The sequence below is a fragment of the Apis florea genome, unplaced genomic scaffold (genome assembly GCF_048593485.1).
Source record: "Apis florea isolate Af1SG1 unplaced genomic scaffold, ASM4859348v1 contig_2835_pilon, whole genome shotgun sequence".
Lineage (NCBI taxonomy): Eukaryota > Metazoa > Arthropoda > Insecta > Hymenoptera > Apidae > Apis > Apis florea.
Genome location: NW_028256652.1, coordinates 593661 through 613999, shown reverse-complemented (window position 1 = coordinate 613999; position 20339 = coordinate 593661). Strand labels below are relative to the sequence as shown.

Below are 20339 nucleotides of genomic sequence, written 5' to 3'. Positions count from 1 at the left end.
TTGCTCCACATCAAAATGATTATAGCCGAATAAACGGTAAATGAAACACGCTCGCGAAAGATGCGGTTATCAGGACGAGGAGGTGTTTCGAAAATACTTGCCTGAATGAAATCATCAATTACTTGACAAGTTTGGAATGAATATTATCGAAATGGATGTGCATTATCGAGGAGAGGAGTTTTTTCAGGGTTTTGAAATTGAAATATCGAGGAGAAGTGAAGTTTTGGGAAGTTTGGGGAGAAACGATTCTTGAGAATTTTGTCGAGATATTGGTTAAATGGAGTTGAATCGTATTCTTTATCTTTTGAGATTGACATGGAATTTTATCGATCGGTAATTTCTTTTTCTTACGGAGAAATACGTTTCTGTATTTAACGTTCCATGGAATAAAAAAAAGAAATCTGTGAGATCTTGTACGTAGAACGCACGGTTAAATTATTCTCGACGTTTAAAGACGCGGAAATAACGAGGGGAACGTTATTTATTGATGAAGGGAATTCGCTGGAACATTTGTATATTTACCAAAGTATCGTCGAATCGTGCAATAAATGAAATGCGAAATTTCAATTGGATAAAACGTATTAAATTTCTGTAGCATTGAAGCTTGGCGAGATTAATCAATTCCACTCCGGAAACACTGTCCTGGCGTAGTAACGTTTCTGCGAGAGAAACAAATTTCAAAAAAAAGAAATTCCCCTTTGATCGAAGAGTTGAAAAGCGTACGTGAAATATGAAAATAATTTTCAAATCTTCGAAACTTCGAACTCGTCACTTTTTTTCAATCGAACAATTTCGAATCGAGCTACTTTTTACCGGCCAATCATTAGACGATCCTGTTGTATCGTTGCCTGTCCGCAAAATTTACCATGCGTTTCACGTGGATCTAATCAACAGTTTTTATTCGAACAAAAAAAAAAAAAAAAAAAAACGGATTGAAAAGTTCTTTTCAGCGTTACATCTCGCAGAAACGATCCACCATTTATTCCGCGAATAAAATGTTTATATTTTCGACTAGAATCGGCTATCTCCACCGTCCTTTTCCACCATCCGTTATATCCATTATCCGTTGAGAACGAAAGCGACTCTCTTCTTTTATTACGACTCGATTCGTCGATCCACACAGATTTTTAAACGTTCTCGTAAAATTATACATCGCCGTTGTGAAATTATAATACGTTTCGCCTGTGATATATCCACGACAGGGACAATTTGCATACATTATTTACGGGGTTCTCTGTGCCGCCAATCAAGAGTTGATTGGCTCGTGCAATTTGTCCTTTATATATCCGGACCTCCCCCCCTTTCCTTCCATTTTTTCCAGAACCGCGCGATTATACGGTTATTCGTATAAATCGGTACTTCTCGTCTATACAGGGTGTCTCGTTATCGAGGAATCGATGCTTGGATTGGTTCGAAAGGATCATTTTTCTAAACAAGCGTGTCTATGTGATAAGTGGTTTAAATTTTTGTGTCGATTGGAAGAGTGAATTTTTATTTTCTATCTGCTCTCGAATTGTTTCATTGTTCGTCGAATTGTACGGATAGATAGATTGAAATGAAAGGAAATAATAATTGTTTACGTAGAATTTATTCGTTTAACATGTGTTGTAAGCAAAAATCAAGTGTCTCGATTGAATATTGTACGTGTTTGAGAGTTTTTAAATTTTTTTAAACGTATAAATATATCCATAGTGTCGAAGGATTTATTCTTTTTTTCTTTAGAACTTGCGGATTTAGCAAGAAAGATTATACAGATAAGCCGAATAGATGAATTACTAGGGCTGAATCTGAAAGATCCGAGTTTCAATTCCGGTCCAGCAACTCGGTTTATCAGTTATACCTCTTCCTAGAATGGATTCTACACATCATAGTTTCTGAACTGCGACAAATCAGAATGCAATCTCTCCGGTTTCGACGAAAAGTAACGAATGTTTAGAAATTATTTTATTCCTTGATCAACGAGTCTTTAAATAGTAATTCAAATTATAAATCGTATAATTTTGTTGCGTTAATTCAATTGCGTGAGATTTTTTCAATTGGAAATCTGTTTGGCTTTTAATTTTGCACCTCGATGGTGCAAACGTATAAACTCCTTAAATTTTAATGTCACACTGCTTAGTCGGCATATCACTTGAAACACACACACACACACACGTGAGATCGTGCTTACGAAGCTTTTCTCCCTTTTATATTAGAAAATCGACGATATCTAATATCGCTTCCATAGAAAATTTAATCGACTCGATAACTCTTGTAATTTTTAATAACGCGCAATTAAAAGAAAAAATTCTCGAAATATCAAAAATAAACGAAATAAGCCAAAAAGTAGATGTTAATACAACGTAATATATAAACAATGGATAATTAAACGTGTAATAATTAAATAACTAAACTACGTTTTTATTTATACCTCTTTACATCTTTACATTCAATTGAAATTTGTATAAAATTACGTATAAAAACGTCGCATTTGAAACTAGAGTAAAATTACATATACACAGGAAAACAATCTGAAAAATCGAAATCAACCTTCGTTAAAAATATTCCTGCTGTTTAACGAGCAACATATATATATATATTTTGCCAGTCAAATCGATCGGTTTTACAACACTTTATGTAACAAAACGTCCATCCATTATTCCTTCCTATTCGTTGATCCAGCCTATCCAGCCTATCATATCAGACAGGAGATCGTCGAGGTTTAAAATCCCCCTTCGTTTCATCCAAATGTTGGCGAATCAGTGTGTCGTTGCAAAAGTACTGGCGCATACACAACGAGAGAAGGTTTGTGCACGCGCGAAAAGTGCAAAGCATTTTCCCTTTCTTCTCCCATCTTCCACATTATCTTTTATATTGCTCGGCACGTTTTATACTTTCTTCATCCTCCTTGACGCTGCTTCTCTCTCGTCCCCCTAAATAGTTTTTTTTTTTTCCTGCTCTGCGTTGTCATAATAGCCACTCGCGTATTCCGAATCTTCCCTCTCGACCGTTTCACATTCTGCTCGCTTTCTTCTTCTCTTTCAACTACGTGTATTTAACAGTACTTTTTCCCTCTCTCTCTCTCTTTTCTTCTTGCGTTTTACGACTGTTTTTACCACCGTGTACGAGATTACGCGAGAGAGATTATTCGTATTTTATCGAGGAATTGCGTCTTGGATTTATTAGTCGATCGTGGATGATCGCGTAAAGTAGCGTTTAAAATTTTTATGATTCTCTCATGATGAATTCGTAGCTTTTGGAACATGTTTCGTCGTATCGAATGATTTCGTATGAAATTAAACGAAACTTTGCTTTCTGAAGAATTATATAAAAAATTGTGGCTTCTGTATACAAATCAATCAGCTTGAAAGGGGGAAAAAAGTGATCTTTCTAAATCTGTCGTCAATTTTTAAGTGAGAAACTTAAAAAAGTAATAAAGCGTGTGTTATTCATTCGAGCAAAAACTACTTCTCTACTATTTCAAATCGTGAAGGAAGGAAGGAAGGAAGGAAGGAAGGAACAATCGTAACTTCGCTTTAAAACCGCGTTTCCTCAAATCTTTCTTCTGTCCCTTTGTGCTTCTTCTTTTCAAAAAGCTGTAACGCGGCATAACTTTGCTGCTCCTCCCCTCGGTATTTGCTCAACCTTTGTACCTTTGCACCCTTCTTTAAATCTCGCTTCACCTTCTTTTAACGTAACTTTATTCGCCGCTCCTATTTCCTTCCCTCCCCGTTTAATTCTTCTTCCCTTCCTTCTCCAATCCTTTTTCATCCAATTCCTTCCATCGGCTTCTTCGAATATTTCCCACGATTTGTGAAATCGATAAGTTCGATGATATTCGCGTTGATAGACGAGGAACAGAAACGCGCCAAAAAATTGCAATCCTTGGTCGATGCGACGAAAAGAAATGAACGAGATGCGTCCATCTTGAGTCGAGGAATAAGTCAAGATGGAAGAAATAAGCTTTCAACGTGTAACAAAACAAACGAGAAGTCAAGATAACTTTCATTTACTGCGTGTAATCTCATTTTTAACAAGAGCTCAATGAGAGGCTTTGATAAGAAAGTTCACTTTGATTCTGTAAATTTTCTTTAAGAAAAATATTCCTTATTTACCTTCCTCATCGTCTCCAACATGGTGAAAATAAATTCATATGTGTGTGTGTGTGTGTACATATATATATATATGGAATAGGTATTGGAAATGGTCGGGGAAAGTAGCAGCAAATCGAAAACGGCCGGAAGTATTTGCATACGGTGGAAAATTCGAAGGAAGCTCGGGGAATTGCGGACGTCGCAACGGGGACGGTTTTAAAGTTTCGAAATTGGAAATTGGAAACTTTACGTCGTCGGCCAACGGCGTGTGTATGTAGGTCGCTTAAAGAGACCGCTTTTCTATTCGTCACTTCCCTTTCGTTCCTCCGCCGATCGAAATTTACGCGGGAAACCCTTTCCACCGAGATTCCACCGATTCAATTGTCGAATCTGGGTTGAAGAGTCGAGAGATTCGTTTCCATTCCATCCCGCTCGTCAAACCGAGATCCATCGAATTCTCTTTCGATGGAGAAAAGGAAACAGATTCTTCGACGAGCCGAGATAAACACAAGTTTATTCATTTTTCTTTTTCTTTTTCTTTTTTTTTAAGTTCATGCACGAATAACTCGTTGGTAAGATTCTATTTAAGTAAACGATGTCTCCAAAAGTTTAAAATTTAATTATACTCTTCCATCGCGTAATAGATAATAATTATTTATAGAATTAGATATATAAATTTAAATGAATTAATTTTATTTCGAATTTCAATATATATATATATTGATTTTAAGAGCTAATATATTATCAATCATTATTAACGTTTATCAGACCAGAAGAATTTAACGAATCGAAACGCAGCCTGCCAAATTTTAATGCCAAACCTTGGTTGGCCATCCATTTGTGGAAAGGAAAAGCGAAACGTGTTAATTTTTAACCGAGTTTCGTTTCTCCCTTCCCTCTCCCGTTTCTGTTCCGTTTTTCACTGATGCATCCCGATTATCAGAGGCGAATTCCTTTGTGGGGGATCGGCGAATTATCGTGGTAGCCGGCATAGCGAAACGCTTTTCCGGTTCATTATCACGAGAGATCTATTATTATGAAGCGGAACGAGGCCGCCGGCTGAGCCATTGCACCCATGCCGATAACAATCGATTCGCGAGAAATATTAGAATTGATTTGGACGTCGATTTACCGGACAACAATGGCCGGAACGTGCGCCACCGCCGGCACGGCTCGTTAGCCTTCCTCTTTGCGCGCGGATCCAAGCCGTGTACGCACACACACACGCACACACCGAGCCTTTTAGGATTGTCGCGGATCTTGTATAATGAAGGAGAGTGTCCTTCTTTATCATCGTTATTCATCCTCTTTGAGTCGTCTCGAGCGGAGTTTATGGCCGAGCGAGAAGCTATTTTTCACCAGATGATGAGAAACGTTTTATCTTGGATAGAAAACTATGTCGGATGATTAGTCGTTAATCGCTTGAAAATCGTGCTTGTTTATTGTTGTTTATATATTGTGTTATAAATGTATCGTTCGATTTCGGAAGGAAATTCGTGTCGATCGTATAAGTGATCGAGGAAAAAATCATTTTCGATCTTTTAATCGTCTTGTTACGTATAATAAGGTAGGAAATTGATTTTATTTCGTTCGATTTTATAAAAGTTTAAAAAAATGAAGGGAGAAAGAAAGAAAGAAAGAAGAAGATAATCCAAGTTTTTATATCGATGTAACATTCTTCGAGAATGATTTTCTAAAAGTGTTTATACGCGTTCGAGAATCCATTAACTTTTGACAAAAGATTGTCGTAAAAATTATCACAAATCAGGGAACTTAATAAGACATGTCCGTTTGAAATGATGTAAGATTCATTCTTTCAAATTAAAAGGCGAATCATTATAGACATTGTTCGTGGAAAAAAATAAATTTTCTGCGAGCCATTGTAAGCACACCTGACACTTGTATCCTCGGTAGCGAGAGAGGCATGCCATAAATGTTGGACACGGTACTAAAATGTGAATACCGCTACTTTTCGTAGCCATGTTTAATCAAACTTGGTTAAAACAACTTGTCGAAAAGCCACAAGCCTCGCCAATATTAAAAGGGGAGCTTGAAGTATTATTTTAATTTGATACGAGGCTCGACTTCGAAACGAGTAGCATGTAAACGACCGATCTTCGAGATCTCAAAATATCCTTAGAATTAGCTATAACCCATATCTTCAAAATAATTTCTTTTGTTTTTATTTAAACAGATTTTTACTTTATCTGTGCGGATATAAAGGAGGATACTCCACGATTTTTCAAGCATTTTTCAAATAAAAATTAGTAAAAAAAAAAAGAAAGAATATTTATATATTTTTAAGGAAGGAAAAGTAATCAGATTTCAAGATTAGGGCGAGTAACGAGTACAAATATATTAATAATGCTCAAAACAACGAGGGATAAGAAAGGGATGAATCTTTTTTAACAATCTTTTCTCAATCAATTTTCTTCGTTGGAACTTCGATGAAATAGTTACGATTAATTTATCGTACACGATCCAAACACCTTTCGTCTCTAAAGGTCTATGCTTTATTTATACCAATGTTTTCGAAGGATCTGTACTAAATGGTGGAAGCTAATATGCGAAGCAACCTGCTCTGGTCAACTTGATGCTCCTTTGTAGTTTGTATGCAGGCTGTACACGTGCCTGGTCAATGGTCGTTCCGATTAATTAGCGCTCTAATTTACACGACGCGCGATATCGTACGGTACACGGATCGAATTCCGTGTTTCCTTGTATTACGAACGTTGCAGGGGGTCGGTTCGATCTAATTCAAAATTAGGAAAAAGAGAAAAGGAACGAGAGTAGAAGTTTGAAGTAACGAGATCTTCTCTTTTTTCCTTCTTCATCTCGTTTCTTTTTTTTTTTTAACCGAGAGAAATGGAATATTGAAATTTCTTAAAAATTCCATCAAAACGTGTATTTTTTGTTAAATATCGTAATGTAAATATTAAAATAATCGGAATAATTTGGAGTTCTTCTAGAATTTATAACATTGGTATTTGTGTATTCTTATATTTTATACATTTTGTTGAAAAAAGAGAGAGGAAAATCGCTCGATTAAGTGTTAATTGTCTAATTTAGAAGTGTTTTTTGCAATAACGTAATATTGTATTAATGAAAGGACACTAGGATGTGATAATTCACGAGACTCGATGGGAAGAATTGCTGGTTTAAAATTCTATTTCTAATGAAAGATAGAATTGTGACGATCCTTCGATAAAATTAAGTTGGAACAACGAAAACAAAAAAAAAAAAAATTAAACAATTATACTCTTTTATTGTTCGACACGTTCTATTATCGCTTGCCAAGATCAAATAATTGTAAAAGTAATGAAATTTCGTAATGAAAAAACTCGTGCGGGAACAAATGTGCAAAAAAATGTAAAAATCAAATTTCTCGTTGCATTGTTGGACGATATATTTATATCTGTCGCGCAGATTCAACGAAGAAAACAATCGTGCTAGTTTACATGTGAAAAATGTCATCCCCTGCTCGTTGACGTGAATATTTCTACGCGGAATTCAAGTGGAACATTTAGAATCAAAGCAATATGTTGCTTCTCCTCCTGTTTCGTCGCGCATCTCGTGTACCAATTTTACATTCCGGCGTTCAACGTGAAACTTCTGCGAAAGGAAAAAAAGGTAAATACCTATTGTAAAAGGCAAATACGGATGGGATGGAAAACACAACGAAAAAATAAGAAAAACTTCTTCGAAAATTTTCTTTAATTTGTTTAAATTCGAAAATATATCTCGTTTAGAGAAACTCTTTTTCGATTCATTTTAATAATATTCAACTTAGTGATGTAAGGAAAATTTAGAAACTGCGTTTGAGTTAAATAACGATAAGGATAATCTTTATGGAATACGATGGAAAATTAATGATATAAATGAATGCTAAATGTCATTAGTTAAAAATTAATCCGCGAGTTAGGAATCATTAAAATTGCGGATAATTTGGAAGCATCTGGAAATTGAAATTTCGTCGAACGTGAAACGTGAAATGTCTTGTCTTGAAACTTGTTCAAAAAAGTTTTCGATCAAAAAAAGAAAAAAAAAAAAAAAAAATCTACTAGTCAAACACATCCGCTTCGATAAAATCGACTGCTCGTTCGCGACGTTCGCAAAGGGTCCACGAATTTCTTTTCCATCGAATTTCGATACTTTCCAAGATCACTTGGCAATATTTCCTTAACATGTAGTAAGAACTGTGCTTCTCGCTGCATGTGCATTACGATTTGCATGTAAATTTTTTGGATCCCTTCGAAAATTCTGTCGACCTGTTTTTGAAATATCTTGAGATAATTCTAGGAATGGATGGACATGTAAAAATGATGCAAAAGGAGAAACTGCACAACAAAAAAGATCGACAATATTATGTTATAAACGATTTCGTTTTTAAAATTTGTGAAATAATAGTGAATTAATTTTTTCATTAATAGGCAACATACGTAAATTACGAAGAATAATCCTCTGTGCGATTGTACATATGAACAGTTATCATTTTAATATCGTGTTTTATAATAACAAATTATCTATACAAGCAATAAGCAAAGAAAATTTAAATATAGAATTATTAATTATTAAGTTATTTGTTTATTTATTGATCAACTCGTTCAATTGTAAACCTACTAAAATTTGGATAAAACTGTGTAAACAAATGTAATACACAAACTTTACATCAATTAAAAAACTAGAATTTTATATATATTTATGATAAAAAAATAATATAATTCAATTACGATTCCCTATTTCATTCTAAAAAAAAAAAGCAATAACAATAAGTGATCCTAAGATTAAAATTCGAACAAAATATAATCGTATAATTATTCATGTTGCGAATAAAATGGAATCACAGAAGATTAATCGGGGAATTGGTTCAGAATCTTCTATCACGGCGCATTAACTCTGAAAAAAAAAGAAAAAGAAAAAAAGAAAAGTACGATAAAACGTAGGATTGAAACGAATTAAAAAAGAAAAATAATAATTAAATCCTGATTTGTTTGTTTGAATAATTAATTCCCTGATAAATCTGTCTTACGAAAGGGGGGGTGCTGAAACGTGTTGAAAATAAAACGATACAGTATTTATTGGCTTTCAGAGAGGGGCTTTCGTGACAAATTACGAGGCATAATAAATCTTCTCCAGACTGTTACTTATTATCGTTCGGGACACGTTCTGGTTGGAGTTACAGAACGAGAGCGAAGGAACTGCTGCTATCCGATAGTTACTTTAAAATGGACGAAGAAGGCATCCATTTTTCCTATCGCGTTTCTGTAATGTACAAGTGTAATTATATTTCAAGCTCGAATTAACACTCCTACGACGATGATCGAATTTGTGCTTGTATGAAAGAACAAATATTGTTATACGATGTCTTTCCTTATTTCAACGATTAAATTATATTTTGAACACCATTTTAAACTCGTGAATAGAAATTTATTTATTAGATGTCTCGTTATTACGTATCGTTTCTTAATCAATGAATAATGAACAGTTCAAATCGAAGGTATTTCGTAATGTAGAAAAAATTATATATCGTCACTTTAGAAAATCATTAAAGAGATAATCCTATTGAAGAAACGTTAGTTGACTTTAATTAGTTGGACTACAATATTCCATATCTGTTTATATAAAATCATATTATATAAAATCATAGATTATGTTGATGAAAGTAGAGGTGTTATAAGGAAGATCAATTTAAATGCACTACAATCATTCACTACTTCCAATTTAATAAACGATATTAAACGAATTCTAAGTGATATTTAAATTAAAAAGAAAGAAGGAAAGAATGTAAAAATAAACTTTCGATCCTTCCTTTTTAACACGTTAACTTCAATTCGTTCGAAAGGATGGTGGTAACGCGGGGAAACAAGATTTCTGCGAAAAGTCGAAACGAAAAGGCAAATCCATCTCGTTCTGTCCCTGAACGTTCATATACACGTTTCGAGCGTGGATGGAACGGGGAACTCGAACTCTCCATTCCAACGAAACGAGATTGACTGTAAAAGTTGGCATTGTTGAGGGAAAGGAGAGAAGAACGCGAGTTCTGGAAAAGAGTCACGGGCCAGCCATGTGTACATACATAAGTGCTCACGTACAGGGTGTTTCATTTTGAACGTGAACACGAGATCGAAAATTTCACACACACACGTGTGATATACAATGTAAGATCGAAATAATAGAAAATGAAACGATGCTATCTATAATTCCACGTTGTATCAAGTTACAAGGTTTTTCCATCGATACCAGATGAAATACGATACAATGTTAAATATAAGGATATTAAATGTAAGGAAGAAATTTTAAAAAATGTAATGTTTTAAAATGTTTTTTGTATTTAAACTTACAATTTCATCGCATTATGTTCGATTCACGCCATTCTATATAATTTAGTTTAGCTCTTGTACTGATTTATATTTCAAACTGTTCCTCCGTGTAGAATTGCTTTCCGTAGGACAAATACTTCTTGCATCGCGGGACGAGGACCTCTATTCTTAACGTTGCAAAATTCACAAGTTGGTGGACATTCTACCTTCAAAAGAGAGATAATCCTATCCTAATTCTAGAAATTGCAATTTCATTTTATTGTTGATGCATAGAAATTATTGAAATATGTAGATGTTTGAATAATTTTATTCGATGCAATTGTTGGTTCGTTTAAATTTTACAACGCTCTCTAACCGTATTAAATATTGATCTTTATTCGAGGTATAATGCATTCTATTTCATTTCATAGCTTTCAAGAACAAGTAATGCGATTTAAAAGGAGCTTTTTTTTAAATGGAATTTTATCGCTATGTAAGAAGAAGGTTTTAGTAGTGAATTCAATTGTTCTATGCGTTGAATCACTTTATCGAATAATATAAAAGCGTATTACGTGTTGCAAAAGATAAAACGCGCGTATATTCTCAATCTTTAAAAAATGGAGATAAGGATAAGGATATGTCGCACACATTTAACGCAATCCTTGAATTTCAATCTCTGATGAAAATGATATATCGAAACTGACACTGACTCTTGTCGTAAAACAGATTGTAAATAATTTTCTAAATAATTTTGTAAATAATATTCTCGATTATAAAAAATTGCATTCTTTACACTCAACAAGATTAAAAGCATTAAAAAAGAAAGTAAAATATCATTTAATCATAAATTGTAAGTGCACGTGTAAGCGAATTCCTCCTCTCCAACGTCAAATTCGTCTTCGAAACAAGCCGATGGAACAAGCCTATACATAGATGCACGCATGCAATGTACGTGTAAAGGTACAATTGCCTAGAGAGACCTTATCGAGCGAAACAAGTCGAGTTGGCAAAATTGCTTTCGTGGCGCGGCCGATTAACTCCCGAATGCTCATCGTCGAATCAGCGAACTATGGTTCATTAACGCTACGCTGCCACCGCCATCGAACTCCAACTCGAACGAAACGAACTTTGCCCGTTAATCGTGTTTCACGAATTGCCCATAAAGAAGGCCGACGAATTTCTTCGCCCCGCAGGATACGATCCATTGAAAACGATCTTGATCAAGAGGGATCAGCCCTTCCTTTCGGAGATATAGCGTCGTAGATGGCGCTAGTGACTTATGGTCGTAAGTTTTGTCCCTACATTTTTTTGCGACCAAGTTCCACTTAGAATTTCTTTGAAGAGGAAGTGGAAGCTTGTTTCGAATAATAATTTAATGAAAGTAATTATTTTGAATGATGGAAGGAGTATATATAAAATTTATTTTATAATTGAAATAAATATAACGAGTGTCGTTTTATTTCATGATCATATTTAAAAGTCACTTTTTTTCTAATCAACGAACAGAATATCTTATCAACTTTCAATGTTGCATTCGTAAATGGTTAAAAGAAGTTTGTTATAGGAAATTTTATACAAATATGAAACGAGTATATTGTACTTTTTCTGTAAAATAAAATGTGTCACGATATAAAAGTTGAATACGATATGTCAAACATATCGTATATACGTAGGTACGTTTTTATTGCAAACAAATCTCTCAATTTAATTTAATTGAATCGTACGAATTTTATCAAAATAATATATTCGAAATATTTACAACATTAAACATCTTTATAATTAAGAGAAATAATGGGCGCAAAATTAAAGTTAATTTTTAATTGAAAGAGATTTAAAAAAAGTAATATGTTCGTTTATGTCGAAAGCATAAAATTTCAAAAAAAAAAAAAAGAAAAAAGATGAAAGAATTTATAAATTAAAGTAATTCGATTTAAAAGAGGGTATTTTATTCCATGTTCGAATATAGATCTTTCTAGTCATACTCGCAATAATGTCTTGGAACGCTATATAAAAGAATATGTTCCGCCTTTATACCTTGAAACTAAATCTGTCACAAAGTTTATGTCCGCTCTTTCGCCATACTTTCAATATTCGTTTCTCTTAAAAAGAAAGAAAGAAACAATATCGATTTCGTGCTCATTGCAAGACTTCTTTCCCCCCCTCCCCCTTCCCTTTTTTCGACTGGTTCCAAATCCTTTTAAAGAAATTTCTCCCATTTCCCTTCCCCGTTTCGATGAAATTTCATTCATCAAGAATAAATTTAAAACAAATGTTGAATTTGTATTATCCTCCCTGTCGTGTAAAGAACGTTTCGTATCCCTTTGTTAATTCTTGCGTAAAATTAATCCTTTGTTGCATTATAACGATCGTAACGTAAATTATAATTAAATTACATAAATTATATACACATCCTCTTCATTAGAATATTAGAAAAATTTAAAGTGGATGAAATTTAAAGTGAACAAAGAAAAAAAACCGAACATCGTTAATTTCCAAAATTTTCCATCCTTCCATCGCGTAAAGCAATAATAATCCCGTATACTCCTCGCTTCAAAATTTTTTTATATTTGATTTATTCTATCGAGAAATCCTCGATACCTCAATCTTCTCCTTTCGAGAATGTTACGTCTAAGAACAGCGTCTCTAATAAAACCTTTCCACTTCCGTTTCAGGTGTAACGGGACGTGATAAATTATTCAACCCCCCCCCGGTTCGTTTCAAAACAAGCCTGTTTGCCGATCGGCCGCATAAACTGGAAAACGAATCGAGGCCGAGAAGCGAGTGGTGAGCCCAGAGAGAGAGAGGCAAACGAGATGCACATCCATCAGAGCGGGAGGAAATGGCGGGAGGGTGTAGGCGATCCTTTAGAAGCAACAGCTTTCGTTGCTTTGCTGCAAGCTCGGAGGTCTTCCACGGTGAGTGCACTTTTTCGTCGCGGCGACCCTTCGTTTCCGAGACTAATGGTTTGCATTAACCCGTGACCCTCGACGTTCAACTAGAATCGCCGGATAATTCTCTTGGGGGGGAGATCGAGGGGAGGCGTGGAAAAGAAGGCATTCCGATTGCCGCTGACCAGACCATTCTTTCTTCCTTTTTTTTCTTTTCTTCTTTTTTTTTTTTTTTCGACGTCCCTTTCTAATCTTTATTGCGATATCATGTAGATCTGGATCTGGATCTGGAGGTTTGCTGCATTTTTATTTAAGAGATGAAAAAGGTGAGGCATGATCATCGCGTTGAGATATGGAAAATTTTTTTTAACTTCGAGATTAACAGGGTGTTGCAGTAATAAAATTTTTATAGGGATTTTGGAGGGTTGTTACGGTTTTTTTTTTTTGGATGTTGTTGAGAAAGATGGAGTATTAGATTCGATCTACTTTTAATTAATTTATTATGTTTCTGTCGTAATATTAGTACGGCATAGTAAATTCGTTTGGAAAGATTTGAATTTCGCGCCACTCTATCTAGGTGGTGATATAATTATATATATTGAATTGAATTAATATATAACAGTTTCTAAGTATAATTTAAAAAATTATACATTAGAAATTGCGCAGTGAATAAAATAAATCGCAACGAGAATTCTAGAAAATATAGAGTCTCGTGGGACCAATCTCTCCATTCAATGAAAATTTACATATATTGAATCCCATTGGAGCAATGCATCGATGTATTTAAAAAAGTAATAATTAGATTCTGTTGTGTGAAGTTTAATAACGATGCGCCAAATATTTGGCAAGATATAACAATCTCATAATAACAATTCGATACGTATTTTCTTGCTTGAATTTGAAATTTTAATTAGATAAAATACGAGAAAGAAAGGGAGAAGATGAAGAATTATCCTACATTATAATAAATTCCATTTCCCCCTTAGCTTCGATTTATTCCTTGAGAAATCGGCAGGAAAAATAATTCTCATCGTTGAAGTAATATCTAAATTTTATATATAATATAAAATATTCTTGGAATAAATTTTTGATAATTAAATCGATAAAATAAAAAAGTATTCGAAAAATTACAACATCATAGATCGTAAAAAAATATCACAATTTCAATTATCATTATTCCATATACGTTATTACGCTCGTTATTATGTTCGATTCACTCTACTCTCTTCCGACCTCCAGAAATACAAACGACGAGCCCGCGTTAATCCACGAAAGTAAACACGATTCGCCGAAAATTAAGCGTCATTTCGTTACGGGAAACCGAAGCGAGCGGACGTCGAAACAATCTTGGTGAATAATTCGATTTTCAACGCGCAAGTTGAGGCCGTATCAGAGGGTTCCAGCTTCGTTGATCGACTTCCGGCATGCTGGTCGCCGCGAACCGGACCTGCTGCTGCACGCCTCGATAACCTTTCCGTGGCTTTCGTGGGAGAAATTACGATCCCCCGGCCGATCGTGATTTAATTACGGATGCCCTGGATGGGCGTTAAAACAGACCTTTCCTCCTTTCGAGACGCTTGGTCCACGTGAGAACTTCGGAAGATTGGCATCGTCGAGAAATCTGGTTTCACGCAGCCGGTATTCAAGAACGTGGAAGCCAGGCGAGATTAAGGTGGAACGAGGTAAGTGGTTTTTGATTCTTACGTTCGTAGTTGCGTACGTGATGGTTTCGGTTTTTCTTTTTCTTTTTTTTAAACGTGAGTAAAAATTAGAAAAGATACGAGAGAAAATGATACGTTTGAAAGATAAAGGTAGATATATTTGTGTTTTATATATATATATATATGTGTGTATAGTTTTCGAGAAATATTGATATTTATTGAGAGGCGTGAAATTTTGCGTTATTAATTTCTTTATGATACGTTGTGAAAAAGTGAATGTAAAAGATTGTGTGACTCGCTCGGTGATTTTTATTTAAATCGGAAGAAAATATGCACGTATCTAAATGTTAATGCATTACAAAGAATTGCATCGTGTATTTATTGTTATATCATAACAACGTAGAAAATATAGTAATAATATAACAATATAAATGATGAAATTAATAGTTTAAGGGAATTGAAAATATTATTTATATTTTTATTATTCGTAGTATTCGATTAAAGTAGAGAAAGTAATAAATTCAAGATGATACGATACGTTAATCGAACCAATTAGAAATTTATAACGACTTTGATATTTTATCACGGAATAAATTTGCGGTTAATTATCTCTTTTTCGTGTGAACATTCTTTTTTTTTTTTTTCAGCATAGAAAATTCTTCTTTCCCTCCCATTTTTATGATCAAAGTCACTTCTTCTAATACCTTAACCAGAACGTAGAATTTTCTTCGGTTTAATTACGGGGTTTTGGTCGTTTTATGGAGGAATTGCAGAGTCGGCGAATCACCACCATCGTTAGGATTTCCTTTACGAGCTACTGTAACCTTTCATAAAACGTGAGGCCAGGCATGATGGAACGGATGCTATCGGCTCGTTTTATTTTATCTCTCTTCTGAGGATCCTTCAGTGTTGGCATTAACGCTTTTACAATGATTTTTTACGTGTCTGCTCTTGAGCAGAAATTGAGATATGAGTATTAATGGCTCAAATTAATTACTTTTTTATTTTAACGTTTTGTTTATTAACTTATTTATTAGCTTTTCTTTTTTCACAATTTCAAATTTTTATTTTTAGAACGGTCATCTTAACGTAATTACATTTTCCAAATAGTAAAATCGATTAAAATTTTCAATTTTTATTTCAAAACAACAACAATAATAATAATAATAATAATAACTCTGCGAGTCATTTGGTCGTAAAATCTCTCGTAAATAAAAAAAAAAAAAACAAAAACAAATGAATGATAAATAAAAATCTAATAAACAATGATTAAAAAACGAGTAATAAATAAAAAATTTTTACACAGTGAAAATTCGAATTGAAATCGTTAAGTATTTCGCAAGCAAGAAGCTCGTAGATTTTCGCATTAATGAAAAAAGAAAAAAAAAAAAAAAAGGAAAGAGAGAGCGCTTTCGTCGGTCAGAAATATTTATCATTTATTTGTAAAAACCAGGGTGTAAAGACACATTTTTCTCGCTTTTCGAGATAAAATTTTCTTCGGTTCATGTACCCCAGCGCGAAATATCTCCCGGAATGTGTTATACGGCCCTTAAATACGGACAATTTATTTCTTCCGTTCTTCTCGGGCAAAATAAAATACGTATCGTACGATGAATACACGCTTTTATAACACTTTGCCATGTTGGCAAGCGTAACAAGAGCTTTAAAACGGAGAGCGTTAAGAAACGAATTGCCGTCAAAGTTAATATTGCGATAAACGGTCAAGATTCTGAATGGAACACAATCTAATATAACCTAATCTTATCTATACTTGATAAAGAACGTTTAGATAATTTTATTTCCATTCCAAAAAGAATAGAATTTCGTTCGAGTTTAAAGAGAAAAAAATTTTATAAAAACGTGAAATAGTAAACGAATATAAATTCGAGAAAGTTAGAATTTTTTTTTTGTGTGTGTTTTCGAAAAATCGAGCAATTGCTTATTTCTTTTTTTATCTCGTGTTTCAACATTATATTCAAGATAATATAAAAAGGGATTGATAAAGAAAATATTGTGAAAACGCAATAAATAATATACTGGCGAATTTGGTTTTGTCCAAAGTTCGAGTAACTTTGCTCGATCTATCTATAATTATCACGAAACGGAACACGTGTAACCTCATGCACGTCAATTTGGATTTGCAAGGATCGATATAGAGCGAAATGCACATGCTACGATGTTACATTACCTCGAAGTTGTAGAGTTTGAAGTTTACGTGGGATTTACGGTAGTCGGCGTAGATCATCCAAGTTTTGAACACGATACGAAATTTCGAATTCGTAAAACTGTCCATAAATCTCATTTTTTATCGTGCTGGTCGATTTAGAAAAAAAGAAAAAGGCTGATACCGATTCAAATTTTTAGTTGCGTTGTTGGTATTTAGAGATACTTGATCCATTTATTGGAATTACAATTATATAATTATTGTAGAAATTATTGTCTTTTTTTTTTAAATAATTTTAAAAAATTTGTCCTCTTATTAGAAATTAGAACTATTTTACAATTTTTGTAAATGATATATATACTTTTAAAGAGCGCTACTTGTATGACTCCTCGCAATTCTCAAAACTCTTTCTCAACTACCGAAAGATCCATAATTCCTTGAAAGATCCTTAAGACCTTTATTGTGATTCTTAGAAATCTAGAAGCTATTACGTTGGAGATTTCACAGAGACTCGGTTCAAATATTCTCCAAGACTTTGAAATTTCTAAGATATATATATTCTTCCTCCATCTTATATTCTCTTATTGATAAAAAATTATTCTTCCACGATTTATGAGAATGATTCGTACAATTTTTCCCACTCCTCCATTTCGCTCTCACTTCCATAATTCGAACGAATATTTTTACGAATCGATAAACTGGAGCACACGACGCAAAGTAAACACGTGAAAGCCGAACGTCGTGAACATTGATCCCGAAAACCGATTCGAGCGGGTTCGTGGGCATCGTGTCCGTGCGCGATACATCTTGTTAACGTTCTATTCATACCGTGTACCCACCACGATAACCGCATTGCATCGGCCCTTTCGCGTACACCGGAACACCGATAAAGGATTTTTATCCCGGTACCGACATCCCCCGCGATTGTGTTCAAGAGGCATGACGAGGCATGGACACATACGTGTATCGTTAAAGGTGGACACACGTCGAATCCTCGATTTCGATCTCGAGAGCCGGGCCCTAATGGACGCGCGTGACTAACCGTTTCCTAACGCGGCACGATGTCAAAGCGTGGTTGACGCGAGTCGAAACCGCTCTCCCCGCGTTTCTTATATTACACACGCTCACCTCTGCGCTTCCCACTTGTTGAAAGCTGAATAAGATTGGGAAAAATTGGAATGGAAAGAAGATGGTGAAATGAAAATTCGTTCGAGCGAAACTGATTATCTGGGGCAAAGATTTGTATTTAAAAAAGGTTGATGATACTTTACTAGGCGTGATGATTGTATGCGGGAAAGTAATTGTACGGCTTAGGAAGGGGTAGATTGAAGTTTGATTAGAAAATGGTGGTTGTATAAGTCGAATTGATTAAATGCCCGTTGGGGATCGCGGTAAACAGGTGTTCGCTAAATTCTGAGAACCAGTGTATGGACGGGAAGAGTGCAGTTTGAGGGGAGCTTTGCTCGGCCCACTTCAAATAGCAAAACCTCTTCGATATTCCGGAATCCTTTCGAACTAAATTAATCCGAGTATTGTTCTGGTCGATTATTGCCTCTTTTCTACCTTCTAATTCAATATGAGAGAACACTTTTTAACTCGATATCCCATCCACCTTTCTTCGAGATCTACGATAACTCCACGCACACTTGCTATACACGAAATTCGCGTAACGATAATTAATAATCAATTCTTAACGTCCTTAAATCCATTCCCGATATAATAATCCACCATGAATGAAGCGTATACGATTGGTTAACTCCTCGGTTCAAAGACTCCAACCCTTAACGTTTTGAACCGTTAATGAATCGATTGCTAGACGAGGTGGAAAGCTCTTCCCCTGCAACCCAATTTCTCTCTCTCTCTCTCTCTCTCTCTTTCCATGGTATCTGGATCGTTGTCGACTGTTTTCGGCCGAAGTGGAGCGAGGATCGAGTCGTGCTGCAAAAAGGTTGCACTGTTCGAAAACGCACACGCGAAAAAAGAGAGGGGGCGGGGGGGAGAGGGAGGAGGAGGAGAAAAAGCGTGAAAGAGAGAAAAATCGCACTTGCACGACCTCTCGCGCTAATGAGTTCATTACAATCGGCTCGTGATCGTCGACTCGCGTCGTACACGCACGTGTGCTGCGTTTATGTGTGAGCCGATCGATAACCAAGGCGCCAATCAAATGATAACGAGCAGGCAAAACGCCTGCTGCTCCACGGTGCTATCATCGAGCAACGTGGAAAAAGAAAAAAAAAAAAAGGAAAAAAAAGGCTGGTGCACGCGAGCTTAATTGGGAGTGTGGAATTTCAGAGGCGTTAGCTAATTGCGAGATTCGCCCCTTCCCCCCCCCCCTCTCCTGGATTTCGATCGAGTCGCCTCGCGCTTCGTGCGGTTAGATCGCGGGGGTGGATTTCGGTTTGCGGTTCGTGTCTCTCTGAATGATTTTGCTTTTCTTGTTCTTCTTTTTTTAATTTTTACTCGTTTTTTCTCTCTTTCTCTCTGTTTTTCTTCTCTTTGGAGACGTTGATAAATACTTGTCTGCTTTGAGATTTGAAGTATTTTTTTGAAAATTAGATCGCGGGGGTGGATTTCGGTTTGCGGTTCGTGTCTCTCTGAATGATTTTGCTTTTCTTGTTCTTCTTTCTTTAATTTTTACTCGTTTTTTCTCTCTTTCTCTCTGTTTTTCTTCTGTGGTCTCTTTGGAGAAGTTGACAAATACTTGTCTGCTTTGAGATTTGAAGTATTTTTTTGAAAATTAGATCGCGGGGGTGGATTTCGGTTTGCGGTTCGTGTCTCTCTGAATGATTTTGCTTTTCTTGTTCTTCTTTCTTTAATTTTTACTCGTTTTTTCTCTCTTTCTTTGTTTTTCTTCTCTTTGGAGACGTTGATAAATACTTGTCTGCTTTGAGATTTGAAGTATTTTTTTGAAAATTAGATCGCGGGGGTGGATTTCGGTTTGCGGTTCGTGTCTCTCTGAATGATTTTGCTTTTCTTGTTCTTCTTTCTTTAATTTTTACTCGTTTTTTCTCTCTTTCTCTCTGTTTTCCTTCTGTGGAGAAGTTGATAAATACCTGTCTGCTTTGAGATTTGAAGTATTTTTTTGAAAATTAGATCGCGGGGATTTCGGTTTGCGGTTCGTGTCTCTCTGAATGATTTTGCTTTTCTTGTTCTTCTTTCTTTAATTTTTACTCGTTTTTTCTCTCTTTCTTTGTTTTTCTTCTCTTTGGAGACGTTGATAAATACTTGTCTGCTTTGAGATTTGGAGTATTTTT

The 20339-nt window shown here is 35.1% G+C and overlaps 1 protein-coding gene and 1 long non-coding RNA gene across 2 annotated transcripts in view; one reads left to right on the top strand and one right to left on the bottom strand.

Moving 5' to 3' along the window:
- LOC147657802 (uncharacterized) overlaps positions 1-14942 on the top strand; it is a 37368-nt gene extending 22426 nt beyond the window's left edge. Inside the window, exons 2-3 of the long non-coding RNA XR_015291780.1 lie at positions 13045-13287; positions 14500-14942. This is a non-coding gene — a long non-coding RNA (uncharacterized LOC147657802). The remainder of the gene's footprint in view (positions 1-13044; positions 13288-14499) is intronic.
- Positions 1-20339, bottom strand: part of LOC100871808 (uncharacterized) — a 158202-nt gene that overhangs the window by 101543 nt on the left and 36320 nt on the right. The gene's annotated exons all lie outside the window — the stretch shown is intronic.